This window comes from Desmodus rotundus, chromosome 12, assembly GCF_022682495.2.
Source record: "Desmodus rotundus isolate HL8 chromosome 12, HLdesRot8A.1, whole genome shotgun sequence".
Lineage (NCBI taxonomy): Eukaryota > Metazoa > Chordata > Mammalia > Chiroptera > Phyllostomidae > Desmodus > Desmodus rotundus.
Window position 1 is genome coordinate 7,742,639 of NC_071398.1, and position 19,892 is coordinate 7,762,530.

A 19,892-nucleotide genomic window follows, 5' to 3' on the forward strand; every position below is an offset into this window, starting at 1 on the left:
TGTGCTCTTTACCATTTGTTAACCATTCACCCTACCAGCTCACTTTTAGGGGGAGGGCAGTGTTACGGACTGAGGCTTATTTTGGAGCAGCAGACACATCGCAGACCCCTTCGGGCACCTCAGTTTTTCTTTGGGAGTTTGCAAAGGAAAGGAGCTGTGAACCTCATCTGTCTTTGTATTAGCTTTCTACCTCTGGTTGGTTTTAATTTCCTCCCTCATCTCCCTCGTGCCCCCAATCCCTTTGGCCACTGGAAAGAGGCTCTTTCTCAGTCATTCCAAAGTGTGGTATCTGGACCAGCCCCAGCGTCACCTAAGAACTTGTTAGAATGCAGATTCTCAGGCTTCTCCCTAGACCTACTTACTGGATCCAACTCTCTGGAGATGGGGTCCCAAATCCATGTTTTCACAAGCCCTCCAGTTTGAGAGCCACCAGGTAAGCAATTACAGAAGTCAGGTGTTGGAAAACCCCGCGTTTCCAGCCACCTGCCCACTTTTAATCTTAATCCACCCAGTTATCAACGCTGAACTTTCAGCCTACAAAGCAGTATATTTATTATTTAGGTGTTTGAATCCATAAAGAACTTTTTACCACCCTTGTTTTTAGCTTTGCTTCATGAAGGACACAGCGGTCAATAAAATATATGTTTAATACTTACATATATTAAAAACTTATGACTTATAATTGGTCATTGATTATTTTTTCACCGTGGAGGTATTGACTGGTACCAAGACTGTAGCTCAAAATACACTGCCTAAAAAGCAGTCAGACCCCAGAGGGGAATGAAGAAGGGAGGCAGACAGAGGAAAGGGAAGTGGAGGGATTAATAATCCCATCTTAGTTAATCGTCATTATCCTCTGTGAGCGCTGGGAGCATGGGAGCGGATGTGCTTTGGCTTCTGCAAATGTTAATAATTCATGGGTGGACCATGCCAAAGGGAAGCCTTAAATCTGGTCTCTCAGCAGATTAAATACACCGTCTGCCATCAGTAGGAGCCAGGAGAGATGAAAAATGGACTTGTTGTTTTCCCTTCACTAACCCAATTTTCTCTGCCTTTCTCCTCAGCTCCGCACATCCTCATTTTGCTCACCTTTTCATTCGCTTCTCTCCGTACTCCGCGCCGCCCCTGGCCCGCACCGAGCGAGTGCTGGGGGTCTGGGGTCTGCTGTTAATGATGGAAGGTTTTACTCTTCCTTAGCTGCTAGTGACAACAGATGCCATGAGAAAAAGCAGAAAGGCAGAATAAGTATTTCCTTGGAAATGTCTAAATCAGGCTGCCGATTTGGAAAATGTATTCAAATGTGCGGCCTGTGTTTGAGAAATCACTTGAAATGACTCCTCTGTGCTTTGGAGAGTCGCCCTGCTGCACTGACAGTTGGAGATGCAGCGCTCACCCCGGAGGTCTGCTGGCGTCGTCCCATCGTACAGACGAGAGAACTGAGGCGCAGGTGCACGTTAGAAGTCACGCATAGGTAGCTTTATGGGGCACTACGTAGAATGTAATTAGATTAGGCTCAAATACTGTGTAGGTAGCTACCCAGGCACATGCAGATTCAGTTCTAAATGACAATTTGCCAAGAAGCACCGTAGTGGGAGAAGGCTGATAACAGTCTGTAATTGTGTAGATATTTCTAGAGCTTCTGAGTAACAATGCTCAACAACTTACAGGTTAATCGATAAGTATACGCTGGGCATGATTCTTTGTTGAGCGCCCTAAGTGACTATGATACTGCCCCATCTACGGGTGATTTCCCGTGTTTTAGGCTGACCTGAGGGTATTCTGCTGTCTGACACGCCCAGCATCAGCTTCAGGGTATGAGATGGCAAAGTAGCAGAGCTGGGCCCGTTTTTGTCACCTTTAGTCACCCCAGTAATTGGCTGGAGGACTTGATGGTACGGAGCACATTATTCGAACCGAACCATTGTTTTAAAAACCGTTTCCACCCATGTCACTGTCGGAAGGCTGGCAGAGCGAAGAATGGCGTGGGCAAAGCAGATTTAAAATCAGCTTAATTTTCAAAAACTGTTTTAGAATTGCAGGTCCTCGTGTTCCTGTGCTAGAGACAAGAAGGTGCAGTGCAGGGGTGAAGGGCTGACCGGTGCTTTATTGCAGGGCAGCATGAGCAGCACGAGCTCCTGGGGTGCAGGCGAGGCCGCTCACCTCACCGACCTTGGCTGTCCCTCCGGACGGGGACGGCAGGGTGGTGGCTCAGGCCGGCTCCCCCGCCACGCCCCTCGCGCCCCTTCGCCTAGGCCTGTGGGCAGCGCCACATTCTCCATTCCAGATTCGCTGTGTTGTTATTCCCCCTGTGATTTTTACCCTGGTTCTTTTTTTTTTTTTTTTGGTAAGGCTATATCCTTGAATACAATTTTATTATATCTTGGTTTCAGATTTTATTTATTGCTTTGAGGAATGCCATATTCAACTTTATAGTAGAGATTACTGAGGAAATAGAACCCTGCCTATAATTTTCCTTCATAGAAAAATTTCAGGAACCTATGTTTTATATGTCAGTGAATTTGAAATTCCGACCAGATAACAGAATGCAGTTTTTCCCTTGTTTAAATCATTGAGGATTAGGTAATTTTAGTAATTCTTTTCTTCTTAAAGAGGAGTCTTTTTTAAAATCGGGTTTTGTCCTCATCAGTGTTTTCCAGCCAATAGCAGAAATAGCAAATATGTGCAGCAAAAAAAAACAAAACAAAACATGAAAATCAGTGTCTTTTCTCTGAAGTAATGTAACAACACGACGGACCTGCTGTAGTAAGCAAACCCAAACTCTCAGCATCTGCATTTACAAAAGAAATCTTGGGGCAATAGTGACCTTTAGTACTCCTTCAAATAGCAGGTTCCCTGCTAAATTTAAAATAGAATTGGAGAGAATTCTATTTATAATCAGCCTGGTAATAAATACTTCTATCGTGTAAAGTACATTAGTAACAAGAACTACAAGCTGGAAGCCGTTCTTTTGTGCTCACCCCCCTCCAGGTAATAACTTAAGATTCCATGCAATCTGGGCTCAGGCGCATACCCTTGTAGTTTTTTGGGGTGCAGTGTCCCATAATGCTGTGCAAAGAGATCTGTAAGCAAGAAACCCAGATCCTGAGTGACCTGGGCCAGAACCTAAGTTTCTCTGTGCCTTCTTTTCTTACCTTCTCCACAAGGGAGATGAAGTGCCCCTGAAGTTTTATGGCTGTGATGGGTAAGTTTCATACAATTTATTATTTTATTTCTTATTAAAAGAACTTCTTCATGTAGCCTGTAAGTTCTTGCTGAAATCATTTGTTCCCTCTATGCAAATATCAAGATTTGATAGATGCTCTGTGTATGTATGTGAGACAGAGAGGGAGAAAGAGAGAGCGAGAGCGAGAGCGAGCACCAGTGCGCAGGCTAGCGAGCTAGCTGTCCTCGTTCTGAGTTTCTGAAACCTGGGGCTGCAGTATGAGGAACTGCCTGGAGGAATATTTGAGGATGCTTCCTCCTCTCCTTTTAGCCTATTCCCATTAGTAACTGCATTTCCTGGGGAACTACGTCTTGAAAACTTGTTTACAGTGGAAATGGGTTCAGTTTCCGGGCCACCTCTAAACCCTGTTCCCACTCTTTTTGGTTCATGGGCATACCTGGGGCAGCAGGGACTCCTCAGCTTCTCTGTGTAGAGGGAGCTTTCTTTTCCCTGTTGTTTCTTTACCTCTGGGCAGACAAGGTTGCATATGAGCAACAGAGAATGGCCATAATCTGTTTTACTGCTAAATAAAGACACACAGAAACCGTCTCATTTTTATTGATTGCCTAAGTCCAGTGGTCCTCACATAAAACAGTACTCAAGGTGAAATGTCACTGAGGAAATCGGCAGATTGCTGTTTCATTCTCAGCTGATTTTTCAGGGCAGATCAGCCCTGACCGCCGTGCCGCTGACTCTGGGCCAGGACCATCTCGTTTTCCCTGAAACTCCTGGGCTGTAGATGCAGCTGAGAAGGCAGCCGACTTTGGGAATTGAATCCTGTTGGTAATGATGCTTAGTCACAAAGAAGAGTTTGATGCCTGTGCACATTGGCCAAGAGCCACATCAGCATTTGTCTTACTACCTAAGGCTGCACTTATCTCAGGGAGCTGAAGAGATTTGAAAGAACAAACAACAAGCAAAAGTAATATTTATATTTAGCTCCCCTTTAAGTAGTTGCCTGCATCTACCGTGGGCTGGGCCTAGTGAGCACTAATAAAAAATCAACATTTGGGAAATGGTTTTGTTGAGCACCCTTAAGAACAGCGCTGTGGTGGGCACTGATGATGATTAGCGTAAATACACATTGCGGGTACTGTCTTCTGGAAGCTCATTGTCTTCCACCTGGAGAGCCAAGCCTGACATTCCTGTAACAGGATTAAATTGTCCAAGACAGCGTAAAGGGACAGGCCAAACCGAATGGGGATGGCATAAGATTCTAAATGCTGAGGGAGTTCAGAGGAGCAGAGGAGGTGGTGATGAGTGGATTTGAGGGTAGTCGGGGAAGACCCCTGCAGTAGACGGGATCTGAATAGGCCTGGAAAAATTTAATGGGCTTAGCTTGCAGGAAGTGAATGCGGATGTGAGAGTAATAACCTGACCAAAGGCAGGTTATATGCTCAGGAGTAAAATCTGTCAGGGAGGGGCGTGAAGCGTGGGAGGAGTGACTGCCAAGCGGCGGTGTGCAGGCAGTACTTGCTATTGAAAGTGTTGGAGCAGGTAAATGTCAAAAGGAAGGAGAGAGGGTGAGGAAACACTTACAGAAGTGGCCTTGGCTAGTGACAGGATCCCTGCTGAGGTGTCCTTCAGAGGCATTGTAGCTTCCCAGCCAGGGCGATGACAGCCAGGACCAGGCTGGTGGCCGAGAACAGAGAGGAAGTGATGCGCAAGAGACATGTGGGATGCAACACCTGCTGCCCTTGGTGGGCTCCAGAGGGATGTTCAGGAGTAACTCAAGGAGAAGGGTTGGTGCTGTCAGTCAAGGCTGAGAAAGCAGATTGATTAACCAGATTGGAGGTTGAGAATTCCTCTCGGTTTTTGTTGTTCTGGCAAGAGATTGTGGTGGAAATGCCCTTAAGACACAGAGAGAGGATGAGAAACACTGCTCAGAGAATAGCTCCAGACAGAATTTTCCAGAGCCACTGATCTAGAGGCGAGAGCTGTGGCAGTAGAAATGAAGAGATGCATGGGGCAAGGGGACCAGGTCTCAGCGAGGACAGAGGAGCCTGGAGGAGGGTGGTGATGGTGGGCTTGGAAGGCAGCCAGGATCCCGCTGTGCCTCAGAGGGCTCGGGACTAGGGGACAGCAATTGCCCAACCTCACATGGCCTCTCATTCTTAACTCTTTTAAAAGCACTAACCCACCACTGATACCACTTGATCTTCCCAGCAGCCCAGTGAGCCTGGCAGAAGGCAAAACAGAGCTCGCCGGGGATCTGGAAAAGTGTGATTTCTGGGGAAAGCCCTGCGTGTTGTCAGTGTATGTTACAGCTTTATAGTCGTCCACCCGAACGTAATTTCACTGATGATTGCTATAATTCTGCTTGAACCACAGAATGTCAATGGCTTCCTTTTTCTATTCTGTGATTTCATTTATTAATGATTACAGGTAAAAAAAAAAGGGGGGGGGCTACTAATGCCACACCTCCAAAAATGTTTCCTCACCCTTGTTTTTCAAGTGTGAGCCTAAGGAAATTGGAGCCACCTTCCCCACTCCCTGTTTTCTCCTTCCTACTCAGAAATTTTTCAGACCAATTAACAGCTTTGCAATCTGAGTGTCTTCAATTGGAGGAAGTGTTCCTCCTTTTTTAGGAAAACTTTTTTTTTCCTTTGGTCTTATACCTGTACTTTGTTGTGAAGTTCTCGAATGGACTCATTGGGAGAATCTGTCAAGAGGTGAAAATAAAAATGACGAACTTGAAACTTTTCTGTGCAAGATTACACTGAATTCTAAGGAACTGTCTAAACGCATGCTTTGTTAGCATTTTATATGGAACACGGCTTGAAAATTCAAGCCTTCACCTGCAATTTGGAGATTTTTCAAGCATACCGAGGCCTTGGTGCCCTTTGGTCATTGGGGTAGTGAGACCCCCATGTGGCCGCACTAGATCTCTTACACAGAGCGTGTGCAGGAGGCACGCGGTAGCTGCCGCCACCGTTCAGAATGGGGCGGTGCTCGGGAGAGTTCGGAAAGATGGTGTTAGTCCCCTTTGGTGGAGGGGATTAGAGTTCATCTCTGCTTTTGTATCAGCAAGCCCATTTTTATTCCTTATATTAATAAATGCTGGGTCCACCAGCTGTCTCTCTTTTCTCCTTGTTTTAGTTTCTGGTGCTCAGGGCTATAGAAAGCCCGAACAAAATGAAACAAGGGAATATCAGACAGTAAGAAATGGACCACTTTATGGTCAGCTAAGGGTAAAACAAGTGGAGAGCTACCGCCGTCATAAGGTGATTTCTTTCCAGCGTGTTTATGGCCTTCATAAACACACGCGGGCATCTGGTGTCTGCAGCTAGCTCTGCTCAGTACCCTCTGCTCCGAGAATCTGGTTTCCTTGCATCGCCCGTAGATTGATTGGGGAAAGAGGGAATCCAAGCTGGTTTACAATTCATTCTAGCATAAATATCCCCTTAAGTTATGTTGGCTGTACTGATGAAGAAAAATGTCGTAGTAGTGAGTGACTCAATGAGATATTTCTTGTTTTGTTTCTTAGTAACGAAAGGGGGTTTTCTCATTCACCTGCGGTGAACTTCACAAGGTTCCCTCAGAGGGTAGGTTTGAACATCGGTGCCGTGGTTGGACCGTAAGCACACTGGGGTTTTGGCGTTCTTTTTTTTTTTTTTTTTTTTTTGCCCCTTCCATCCCCAGGCAGAGGCTGTCGTTGCTGCATAGCCACTATGCTCCAATGTAGTATTTATTTGACCCTAAACAAAAGAGTTTGTTTCTTGGACTGGTTTAGAGAGAGGTCCCCCGGGATTGTCTTTTGTTCAGTAAGGAGCCTGGTTAATTTCACAGCTACTCCCAACCCGCGGTTCCTCCCTCCTTCTGCAGTTTCTGAGCTGCTAGTGGTTCCTTGTATTGGGTCTGGAACAAAAAAAGCTTGAATTGTTGAACGTTCGCTGCAACTACTGTGACATCTGCTACGGCATCGAATAGCAGCACTGTTGGTGCGGTTAATTTTAAGTTCGGGGAAGAAACAGAGCTAGAAAGCTCCTGAGCTTTACAGCGCTTGGTAACACACGCACCTCCAAATTCCACATTTGGTGCTATCGCAGTGAATAAAACAAAGGAAATCATGAGCTGATTTCTATGGTGGTAACCTAAGTTCTTTCATTGTTACTCACTGTTCAGACACCAGTGTGCTCTATGTTCATTTTCTCTCATATAGTTTTCTCTTTTTTTATAAGGCAGAAAGGTCTCAAACATCTCAACTCTGAGCCCTTAATTGGCAAAAGGTCTGTTGTAAGAAGTACAGATCAATTATGTTGGTTGTTTTTCTTTTAGAGCAATAAAATCTAACTTGTTCTGCTTCTTTAAATACCAAGTTGATGATTGTAGATGAAAAAGGACCTTAAGTAGCCAAATTCTAGATGCTAAGTAGCCAAGTTAATATTTGAATAGATTTTTTTTTAATTGGCAAGTATCATGTGTTCTTTGGGTTCTGCGGTATAGGTGTTGGTTTTGCACCTAGCAGACTGCAATCATAGGGTTTGTGTATGTTGTTTTTGAAGATGAAAGAGCCTCTGTCTTGATTTTTCTTTTGCATTCTGCACCGTAATGGCAGTCCGCTACCTGCCTAGCCTGGCTTTCATCATCTGGTGCCTGTTTCTCGGGGCGGTTTCATCTTTGCCTCTTCACAAGCCTCCCTGTAATTGCATAGTTGTTTGCTGCATTGCATTTCCTCTAGTGACCGTGGAAGCCACACGTTCGTGTTTTAATGTAGTCTTTAATTTTCAGGTGATGCATTAAAACAAGGAGGGAAAAAAATCTTGTTGAGAACACTTTGAAAAGCCGTTATGGTAGAATGGGAACGAACATTCATTACTCGCACATCACGGATTTTTCCCTAAATGTTGTACGAAGAAGTGACAGTTGAGCTGAGCATATGTTAATAAAAGGTCTGCATTTCCCTGTGTCACTGACAGTTTCATTGGCTGTATATTCCTGAGATGCAAATAACCTCGCTTCCGTTCAAAGCTGTAATTAATGGGAATAGCTATTTAAACAGTATCAAAATCTTTTAACTGCGAGAAGCCAAACCTTTGAGGTGGTGAGTTTGCTGTTCTGTGTGAAGGCCAGTGCAGTTGACGGGGGCACAGGCATCTGAGACGCTTGCGTGCCGGAGCCACACATTCTGTCGGCTAAAATGGCAGAATCTGCCTGCTGCCGTATAAAATCTTCTCACCACCATTTACTTTAGCATCGTGGCATGTGCAAATTTTTGCTGCTCAGCTAAGGGACCAGCTTCACAACTGGGGTTACATTACAATCTGTGGCTACAAAACTGCATCATGATGCAGCAAATGCATTTTTCACATTAACCAGACATGACAGCTGAAGCGATTTTTAATCATGCAAGATGTCGGAAGTCATCAGAAATTCACATCAGAGTAATTGCACTGGCTTGGGTGGTGGGGGGGGAGTATCATAGCATTCCTTGCCTACATGTTGTCTCTCCCCCTCTTAAATCTTAACTTGGTACAGTCCGTTAACAATAAAATACCCTTCTGTAACCTATAAACTGTTACTCCCATCAGTTTGTGCTTTCAAACTGGTGTCTGACTCCTGCATCCGTCCGTCTGCGGAGAGCAGCGTGAATGGTGATGCCGTGCCCTGGGGGCTGCGAGGCACCCTTTTTCAGGGGCCCTGCAGTCTCATCTAATTGGGCTCTTCAGCGCTTCAGTCATATCAGCATTTACAGGGTGTTCTCTTTTCCCTTTTCCTCCTTCTCTCTCTCCTCTGACTCCTGTCTCCTCGCTTCCTACCCCTCACCCTCCCCCCCCCCCACTTCCGGCTGTTTGGAGTGGGAAAAACTTGAGCACTGGTTCTCACAGAGCTCATCCCACATGAAGGTGGAGCAGAGCTGCAGTGGCCAGCAGCACCCACCGGTTGGGAACTCCTTGTATTTGAGGGCTGCAGGTAGGGCCGCCTCTGCCTGTGATTTGTAAAGAAGTTAAGAGAAATGAGCCTGGCGAACAGAGTGGCGGCGGGGTTTGTGTTTCCTCTGAAAGACGGGGTCTTGGCTTGGTTAAAAGGTTGAGGTAAGTGCAGAGGCATGAACTCGTGTGATAGAGAAAGTACCGATTCTCCTGAGACTTGTGCAGATTTGTGCCTTGTAATTCTGGTATTTTTCTTTTTTAAAAAATCTGTTGGGTGGGGCAGAGGGGTATTTGCTTAAGGATTGAAATGGTTACTTAGGGTTGTTGCAGACTCCGTCTTCAAGTAGCGAGTAGCGGGGACTTCCCTTAGGGTTTTTTTAAAGATGCGTGTGAAGTGCAGTTCTTACTTGACATAAAATAAGGTAGAATTTCTTTTCTTTTCTAAAACCAGATTCATCTTTGGGATTGTAGATGAATCTGTGTGTGTGTGTGTGTGTGTGTGTAGGATATTTTACCAAGGAATTCAGTCACTTTGTATTTTGTTACAGGGAAAAAGTACTTTTATCTCCCAGGAAATGCTTTAGCATAAGGCTTTACGTGACAAGAACTAAATAGTAATACCAAAGACATGATTCTTAAAGTTATTCTCTAGTATATTTCCAATTTTTGGTGTGGAGAAAGGGATTGTGTAAGTGAAATGAAAACTTTCTAAGTCATGCAAGCCTTATCTGGAGGACAAGAAAATTGTAAGTGTTGCCTGTGACACTTCGAATACCTTGCGTAATACGGGAGAGAAAATGCTTTTAACTCAGCATTAAAAAGCAGCTGCTTGTTGTCTTTCCTTAAAAACAACAAAAAAGACAGTGATGTATAGCGTTCTATCCCAAGGACTGTCTCTGTATCTTGGGACTGTAGGCTCTGGACTTCAGGGCTGGGCTTCTTCTTTCCGCAGTGTGGACTTGGAAATTGCTCACCTAGCGGGGAGACGCAGCTCCCTTCAGAGGTGTGGGACTTTCTGTACTCCTAACAATGGGAGGAATTGAGGGGCTGGCAAGTGGGGAGCGGGGAGGGCTGCTCAAGGAAGGGAGAGGAGCTGTGAGAAGGTCGCTCCCCCCTGCACTGGAGGTCTGGATTTGCCCAAGACTAGGGCTGCCTGAAAACTCCGACCCAGTGCAGCATTGCAAAGAATTGGTTTCTGAGATGAGACAATGAGCTGTGGTTTGCATGTTGTAAAGATGGAGGAAACCTCTAACACTGACCCTGTGTGGGAGATGACTCAATTATCTGTGCCTGGTACAGTTGCAAATTATTTCCCTTTGTCTGAAGTGGGTGGGTGCCAGCGCCTTCATCAGAGCTCCTTAATTTAATGTATGGAGAGCGTCTCAGCCACCATCTTTAACAATTAGCTGTCTCATGGTGGAGGTGAGCGGGCTCTGAAGGCAGCTGCGGGGCCGTGTCATTTCCATGGGGTTCTGTGCCCCTAGAGCTTTGTTGCTGTGGAACTCAGACATGAATTGGCACACTGCATGCAGGAGTTCTCTAGGAGGGTGGAGAACATTCCCAGAAAGAAAATGGAATCCTTTTGTCTACAGTAAGTATTTCTCATGCTCATATAGCGGTGAGAGGTGGGAATTTGTCTTTGGTTGACTGGGCAAAAAGGGCTAAAATGAATGCCGTAAATGTTAAAGGTGTAACCCAGAGATTCTTGGATATGTTTCTTTAATGTATGTGTTAGGAACTAGGTGTGATATATATACTTGAAATACAGGTTTTATGAATGATTCTAACACATGCTTTTAATTATTCATTGGTAATTGAAGGTATTGAGAGGTGTGAATTTGTTACCAAAGATGAAAAGATCTAAATATGGTATATTTAAAAGAGTTCAGGCTTTTTACACTGTCTTTTATAGTCAGTTTATTTTCCATGCCTAAAGAAAACTGCTGGATTTTAGGTTTTTTAAGAAAACACTTCCATGATCTGTAATAGCTGATTAAAATATATAAGAAAAAACTGTTTTAACAAAGCAAGATTTTGCCCTAAAAGGTCAATAGATTGGGGCTGTCACTCTCATTAATGAGGATAATTTTTAGTGCCTTCTGTTTAATTCATAGTTGTGGCTGCTAAGCTACTTGTGGAAAACCCTTGTTTGTGATTGTAAGCTTAGGAATCTTGATTCTTAAAATTAATTGGATTGGATTTGGCTAATTCCTTTGTTCCTTTATGCTGTAAGAGGAGGCAAGTGAATTTTAATTTTGATTTGTGTGTTTATCTTTTTAAAGGCACTTAGCCCTGAAGAATTTAAAGTACGTGTATTTAACAGTAAACTGTACCATGAAGAATTTGCTCCGAATGCTTTCGTAGCTGTCCCAGGAGTTGAGTCTTCCCAGAACTGGGTGTTGGAGAACCCTTTTAACCCGATGTCAGGTTTACAAAGCCAGCTGTTCTTACAGGTCTGGTCGCACTAGCTGCTCTTCACACTGTTCGCCCAGTGCTGTCTTCTAATTATAGATGTCTTTGAAACTAGGAGAAAGGAGGATTTTCACATCAGGCTTTTCACTGAAATAGGAAGGCTCAGTCGTCCTAAGCTCTGTTTAGGACCCTACAAAGACTCCATAAAGCTTGCAGAAATCTTGTTGATGCTCGAGGCAGAAAAGCCTAGATCTCTATATAATTTTTTTAGTCCTGAGTGGGACACTTACTATGTTACTCGTTTGGATGTATGCAAAGGGAGTCTTTTTTCCTTCAATTTTATAAGGCTTGTGCTTGGAAATAAGAGAGGGTTAGGGCAGCAGATGAGAACTCCATTTCACTGGCAGCTCTGAGTGCTTAAACTGGTTGGTTGGACCCTGGCACAAAGGGTGTCAGCCCTCCTTTGAAATTTTTTAACTAAAACTTGGTTGAAGATGCTGGCCATCTTTTCTTTCTCTGGCTTTCTGTAAGCTGTGTAGTAGGTCCTCAGGGGAGATGGCGGAGGCCCAGCCGCCCCTCATTTTCTTTGCCTCCGCCATGGTCTGCTCCAGTTTGGCTACTGGGAAGAGGCTTCCTTCCTGGTACTGGTAGGGGACTCCCGAGTCTCTTCTGTCGGGAAGCTCTTTGGTTCTCTCATGAAATTTTAGCCTGGCTAGTAGTAAAGAGCCAGGGCTGGTTCTTTCTGCTACAAAAAAAATGCATTCATGTTAAACCTGTGAGTGCGCTGGAGTGAGTGGCACCGGGTGGATGAGCAGGCGTGCAGGCCAGCCCAGGAGGACGCGTCCTAAGATGGCAGAGAGGGGGCTCTGTGATGACAGGTGACCGCATGGGACTCATTTTCCTGTCCTGCCAATTTACAGTTACTTTTTATTGCATTAGAAGATAGAAATTTTCCTGAAATAAAGACTTAATGAGCACTTATAGCTGGATAGCTTCCGATTAATGCTTTTAAGAAATTGTTGACAAATATGGATAAAGTAAAATCTTAAATAGATACGTTATATCAACACTTGTGAAATTCCTTGCTTCGCGCTTCTGTCTTCTTCAAATGCATAAACTTTGTCCTTCCTGGAGAAGAGGGCTACTCAGAGAACAGAGGACAGTGTGCCCCTCCTTTATGGCGGGGTGAAACTAGCATTCCTGTGAAAAGTTCCTGGTGTTTGATTCTGATTTTCATTTTCGTTCCCTGTGGCCTGTGGTTATTTCATAGGCAAAATATATGTCAGCTGCCTTCAGAAACAAAGTTTATTGTATTTTGTGGTTCAGGATACAGATGATTTTGGAGAAGTATAGTTACAGTGGCAATGACAATGCTAATTTCTTATCTGTTCCCACCTGTCATGGAGTTGGAATTTCTGGAACTGGCCTTACAGTTTATGTAGTACAGTCAGCCTACCTTACAGGTAAGGAAAGCAAAGTTTACTGTAGTCAAACAACTTTCTCAAGGGCACGCCTCTGGAAGGCAGTCAGTTGTGCCCCAAATACAGACCCCCCGACTCCTGACCTGCGCTGTGCCTCTCTCCGCATCCAGCTCCATCCCTTTCTCCTTGAGGGCTCACTGGTGACTCATGGACCTAAGGGCTGACCTTTCAGCAAGTCTTGCCAAAGATGACCTCCCGACCTGTGCATGGAGTCTTCCTGGGCCTATATTATAGTAAATAACATGCATTTATAAATTGATCACATAAACCAATGTTTAAAAATACGATACATCTTGCAGGTCAAGCTTTAAGGTCCATTGTGTTGGCTCAGCGTGAACAGCGAAGTCTCCTGGGACAGGTGCGGGTGACCTCGCCCCCCCAACTCTGAGCTAGGGTGGGGCCGGGCATTCCGACAGGTCCTTCAGCTCTAGGTGTGAGGGCCCCACACTGCAGGGTTTCCCCTTATCCCCTAGTTCAGATGGGCTGGGCGAGCGGTCCGAGCTCCCTGTCAGTTTTGGGCAACTTCTATTTCAAAGCTGGTCTTGCCCTCTCTCCTCCTGTTACTTGCATTTGTCGCTCCAGCTAAGCAGTGTTTCACATTTCCCGTGCCTGTGGTGACAGTGGCGAGTGGTGCATCCTGCAGTACGGCAGGGAAAGTCAGCGCTGACAGGGTAAGGTCAGAACGTTTTCCAACTTAATAAGATTTTAGAGAAAGTATGAAACCCAGCCGCTGATGGCAGAGGAGTATGGTGACGAATTCCGTTTAAGACGACAGGAAGATACAAAAGAGGGCTCTGGTTGGCTTTGCTGGTCTCCAGATAAATACATTTTTAATAAAAAGGAAGTTCTGGACTAGAAGAAACCGCAGGGAAACCCAAGTGCCTGTCCCTGTGGCAGCCGTGAGGAGCCGCGTGCCAGCGCCAGTGCACGAGCTGTGCTGCCGAGCGGGAGGAGCTGCGATTTCCGACTGCGGTCTCGGACTGACCCCGGTACCGGCAGCGAGTTAGCACGGCATGTGGTTCCTGCTTGTTGCCTGGACTAACAGCGCTCCTTGTGCTCGCTAGATAGAACTCGAGGCTTAATCCTGAGCTCTGTAGAACCCAGCCTGGCAGAAACCGCCCAGCTCTCGCCTGCTGGACTTGGAGACACACCCTCTGCCATCTGTCCTCGCAGCGGCCCCCCCCCCCCCCCCCCCGCCCCGCCCAGGTCTTGCTTTTGTCGCCCCTTTCCTGAGGGAACGGGCACTAGACCTGACAAAACAGGGGATCTCTGGGTCTGTTCGATCTGAAATAAGTAATACAGGGTTGTTTCAATGTGTTGTTTTAGAGTGGGTTTGGGGGGGCTGTGGGAGGGGATGTTGGCCACGGTAAAGGCCACTGTTGATGAGTTTCCACTTTTTAAATATTGCAGTGTGGTTTTAGTACCAGAATTCTTTGAATGTGGGCTAATCCATCTCCAAGATGGAAATCAGTTCCCCGAAGACATATTAAAGCATTTTTTTTATTGCCCCTTATTGTATCCTCCTTATCTTATCTTTCCATCCCCTCTGAGTGGCTGCGGGATTAACATTTTTTAGATCTATTCATACCTTTGGGTGAGGAGAGGACTCTTCTGCTGCCTTTTGAAGCCAAGCGTACTTTGGCACACTGCTGTATTCCATTTGCACAGCCAGATTGGAAAGTTTGCCCTTCAGATCTTCCCTGTTCTGATGTCCCCAAAGGTTAGCCCTAGTGAGTGTGCTGATTAGGTGAGGGGTGGTGAGGAGGAGAGAAAATGCTCAGAGTTGCCGCCTTAGCTTGCTCCCACAGGCCACCTCAGCAGTCCGAGAGCAGTTGGCTGGCTGCCCTTCTCCTTTTCTTGGCTTCTAGTGTTCCTGCCCCCCGACCCCATTCTAGGAGTCGAGAGGACAGAATGCCAGCACAGGCCCAACTGCCGCTGCGTGGCCTGTCTTGCTGCATCCCAGCCCCTCCCACGAGGGGGCCGGCTCTGCTTCCTTTCTTCAGGAAGTGGTGAGGTTATCTGCGCTGAGCAGATCACATCCTCTCCGCAGACCTGGGAGCAGCCGGGGGAGCTGCTTACATAACCCTGAAGGGTTATTTCAGGACTTACTGGGTTTGGGAGGAGAAGTAGTTCTGCTGAAAAGCACTGATTCCCACGAGTGCCTAAGTGGCCATCGTTCATTATTTTACTCGTTTCTGTTGTGCCCTTAGACCACTCGCTCCCCTCTGCACGGAGTCTCCCAGTGACTGAGCTGGACAGATTGCTTTTGCTCCTCTTTCCTGGATGGCCAGAGATAGGTAGCAGATAACAGGAATGCCCTGGGTCCCCTAAAAGGGACAGAACTGGCTTTGCAGCCGTAGCACAAGAGACTCTAAATGGCCCTCCCAGGGTTGCAGCCCTCGGCCTTACTTGCCAAAGGCAGCTGCCCGGCGTGCTCGGCAGCCCTGGCCTAGTGCCTTGGTGTGGCACTGAGTGTGGAAATAGAAAGCAGCATCTAGTGAAGTTACCTGCCCACAGTGTTGATGAGGGAGGTGTGCCACCCACCCCTGCACCCCTTCCTCCCGCACCTCAGGAAGGACCTGTTCCCATTCTCAAAGGTGGCTTTTCCTTCTGGGCCATGGGGAGTTCTTCCTCTCATAGTCTTTCTTTAACCAACGCTAGACATCTTGGAAGTTGGGTTTTTGTTATATGATAGTTTCCTTCCCCCTTCCCTCCCTTCCTTTCTATGCTTGGTGGGATGGGGAGGATAAAAAGGAGGGGGTCCACAATAGGCAGTTGGGTGGACTTATATGTGAACGACTCTCTCAAAGGCCGGTGGCTTTTCCCGAAGGCACAGGTGAGATGGCATTGCATCTGGCTGTATACACTTGCCCTTGAAGGGGTCAGGGCGTGCCTGTACACTTAAGTCAGAATGCTGCCTGCCCATAAGGCCCTAGGCCGGTCCAGGAGGAGGCGTTGCTCGGAGCTGTGTGTTCTTGGGTGTAGAATCAGTCTTCTTGCACACTTTTGAGTTCTCTACAGCCTGGGAGACTTTGTAGACCAAACTGTAAAGCAGTTTGAGTTACGGGAGCAAGTGATTTGTTTTGCCTGAATGGACCCAAATCCATCACATAATTGTGTGACCCTGTGTTTAACCCAGTAGTAGAAACCATGTACAAAATGGGGCCCTGCAGCCTGGCAGTGACAGATGGCCTGGTGCCCACACGGCGCCATGTTACAGAGCCAAGGTCTGCCACCTGTGGCTCCGAGCTGCCTGCAGGCGGGTGGATGTGCGGAGCTGGCAAATGGTGGGACTCCACAGCCACGCTCGCGTGGTCTGCTGCCACCTGCTGCACTCGAGCAGCTAGGCTTTTGCATAAATGCATAGTGAGAAACCATACAACAGCACTAAAAATAGGGTACAGTTGGCGGTGTCAGCTCTGCCAGCTTAGCGCTGCTGTCTGCAGGGGTATTTTTTGAAGATATATATAGATTTTTTAATGCACTCTGTGAACAAATAATTTAAAATATTAAAATTTTTGCAGAAAACAAGCAGTGAGACTTACTCTAAATATTTAAGTGGGAGAAGAAAGCCTCAATTTGCTATTCAGTCTGTATTCCTTGCAAAAGGAGATTCAGTCTCTTGTGGGCCTTTCAGGCTGACTTATGTATTCTTACTTTTTTACATTAAATATTGGTCTAAGAAAATTGCCAAACATGCTATAAACAATATGAAAGTTTCCCAAATCCTGGAAATGCCCCAATTTTAAATTTTCTGTCTTCATTTGAGTTTTATCAATAATGCACGTGTCTCCGCACCTGAGAAATCCCCTGAGGTGCTCTCCGCGGCCGGCAAATGAAGCTAATGAAAAGATCGGCCGCACCATCTGATCAGCCCCGGGCTCCGAGTTCTGGCAGGGTTTCTGCGTGTTCATCTGAAAACAGTATCTTGCTGTTTCCTTCTCCAATTTCTCCTTAAGTAGCAGTTTTACTTTTATAAAAATTTCACCCAAGAGAAGGTTGCAGAAGAGGTCATTCATTCAGAAACTGGGAAGAGGGGTTGGGAGAGGTTACAGGAGTAGGTGTTTTCCTCCGAAGGCACCGAAGCAAAATAATGGGTCTGACTTTCTCTTGTCTCTATGGAAATTAGACATTCTCCACTCCCCGCCCTAAGTTCCAACAAATGCAGTGCTTATTGGAATTCTTGTTTCATCTTGGAGCAGACCCTCTCCGTTATTCTGCCTTTTAAGTTTATTTTTGATCTGCTTATGTTTTATTCCATCTTCACTGCCTTCAGAGCTATTGCTTGCACCCTTGCAAGGCCATTTGCCATCATCACCAAGACCATTTGCTACTGTTACGCTTACATTTGTTGATATTCTTTTGACTTGGAACGTCGGCTACAGGTTTCCTCTTTTGTGTACAGTGCCTATGTTAAATGAGAGGGGATACGGGTTTTTACTGCGGCCGCCACGTGTTTCTGTCTGGTGTCAGGTACCTGCTGTGGGCGCCGCACTTGCCGCTGTGGCGGGCGGCTTGCCAGGTGGTGGGTCGAAGAGGACAGACGCAGAGTGGCCTTCTGTTTTTGAGGGCCGTGGAAACTTTGACTTCGGCTTTGTGGGGCCACCTTAGACTAATTATTGTATCTTTTTTCATTTTATTCGAACGATCAGGCAGTGTGTGTTCTCTAATTCAAACCGTTTATGTAACTGTCTAACAAAGCACTTGTAGGCGGGCAGCAAAGGCCTGGGAAGCATTGGTGTCGGCTCTTTCCCCGCCGAAGTGGGTACCGAAATTTTTCTCACAGATACCTTAACCTATTGCTTACAGTTTTCACTTTTGGAAAGCAAATAAGCTAAGAGAATTTGGCCACTTTACCAGAACAAACATCCTTTTGGCCGTTCTCTTTTTCTACAGTAGGAGCTAGCTGCCACTTGTATTCTGACACCCAGAGTCTGCGAGATGATTGTGTGGTTTGACGCCCGTCTTTCTCAACCGGGGCCGTTGAAAAGACAGTTTGGCAGCCAGGACCTGAGATCTGACCACACATCTGGTAGCAGACTCGGCCCACCTTGTGCTTCCCTGCTGGGTTGTCCTGCGCCGGCCCGGCGTACATTGCAAGGCAGCCTGCTTCCCCTGCTAGAGATGGAACACGTGACTGAAGATTCTGCCTGGGCGGATGTACAGTGTTTGTGGCTCCGCAGCAACAAACACTGGCATTTTGGAACGCTGCAGCGTTGACATTTACAGCGGTAATTTCCGGCTTCCTCGTCTGTGACCCAGAGTAAGAAGTACCTTTTACACCCGGACCCACTCCATTCACACACATAAGTATATACGATTCAAAGATAAGTTCCACAGAACAGTATGTGCCCAAACCAAATACCTCTGTTGGACTTTATTTCATTAAAACAATTGCTGGTCGATTTCATGACCCAGTTGTGGGTTCTGATCCACATTCTGAAAAACCATTCTAAAGGAATGCCAAAAACTTGACATTTATTGTCTCATCCTTCCCCTGCCATGTGAGGTAGGGGAAGGAAGGCATAAATACGCAAGTATAACATAATTGTTTATTCCACTTTGAAAACGGGTTAGAAAACTTGGGTTCTAAGTCTGAGCTTTGCAACTTACAAACCATGTTCTTAATATGCAACCCCAACATCTGAGAGTTGGTAGAAGCCTTAAAAACCATCTGGTACAGCTTCTGAAATGTTTAACTTATTTTTTTTAATTAAAATGTAAACATTTGCAATTACAGCTGACATCCAGTAGTAGCGTCAGGTGTACAACACGGCAATTAGACATTTATGGAACCGACACAGCGATCACCTCAGTCAGTCGGGCACGAACCTGTAGTGAGAACACACTTGGAGTAGTGTGGAGAGACAGTCCAGAATGGGTTAAAGTGAGGACTGGAGCTCGATGTGTGTGCAGTCGCCACATCCGTGAGTGTGAGCTCTTACTCATCCTGATTTAAGGGTTAGTATTCTCTGAGCCTTCAACTTCATCACCTGTAAAGGGGAACTAACAACTTAAGAAGGAAACAAATTTAAGGATATTTCGCTCCCTTCCTGGACTTCATCCTTTTAAGAGAAGAAAAGTTTTCCTTTATTTTCTTGATCTAGAAGTTTACTGTGCCCTAAGCATCTCAGAGATGGTGTGTCTCTGGAAAGAACCATGTGTGAAGTCTGCCTCTGCCTCTTCCTGGTGGGAACCCTTGGTCAAGTCATTTAAATGCTGAAATCTGTTTCTTACCTGTAAAGTGTGGTGGAGGTAGATGGGGGAGAGTGGGGGTGCCCATGTGTACCGTTTCATATGGTTAGAAGGGCAGCAGTGATGTCTTTGAATTGCTTAGATCGGTGTCTGGCCCTGAATGCTTCCTGCATGGGGGCCATTACATATTAGAGAAGGCTCGAAACCAGAACCCACTCAAGGAGCCAGTCCGAAGAGGGTGTGCTTCCAGGACTCGGGCAGGGCGGAGCAGCGCGCCATGGGGACGTCAGGAGCGGTTCTCTCACCTAGCAGGCCTGCAGGAGTTTATGGAATGTCCTTTACCGAGTAGGTCAGCAGTGGAGGGGTGGGCTGGGACCCCGTGAGCACTTAAAAGCGCCTGTTCACAAGAAGAGGGGATATTTGTGACGAGGAGCTCTGAGGCTCACAGCTGCACCACCAGCGTCTTGAGTGGAAGGTGAGCTGCTGGGCCTCCTCTGTGACCAGGGTGGCAGAGAGCCCTGCCCAGTGAGAGAGGGCACCTCCCGGCCTGCCCAGCTCACCTCTCCAGAAAACCCATTTTCTGGTGAGCTCTGAAAGTACCTCCTGGGGTATGACGAGCAGAGTCTCACGGGAGAGTGGGAAGGAAAGGAGACACGTGGAACGGGGAAGTCGAGGAAGAGATCTGTGGGGAAACTTGGGCTGAGGCAG

The 19,892-nt window shown here is 46.4% G+C and overlaps 1 protein-coding gene across 2 annotated transcripts in view; it reads left to right on the forward strand.

Annotated features, from left to right (window-relative positions):
* Positions 1-19,892, forward strand: part of NUP93 (nucleoporin 93) — an 85,441-nt gene that overhangs the window by 30,844 nt on the left and 34,705 nt on the right. Inside the window, exon 1 of one of the 2 annotated variants that reach the window (XM_024551422.4) lies at positions 9,066-9,258. The exons of the other annotated variant lie outside the window; for it this stretch is intronic. The gene's annotated coding sequence lies outside the window, so the exon portion shown is untranslated. Of the gene's footprint in view, positions 1-9,065; positions 9,259-19,892 lie in introns of those variants that run through there. 2 annotated transcript variants of the gene reach the window in all.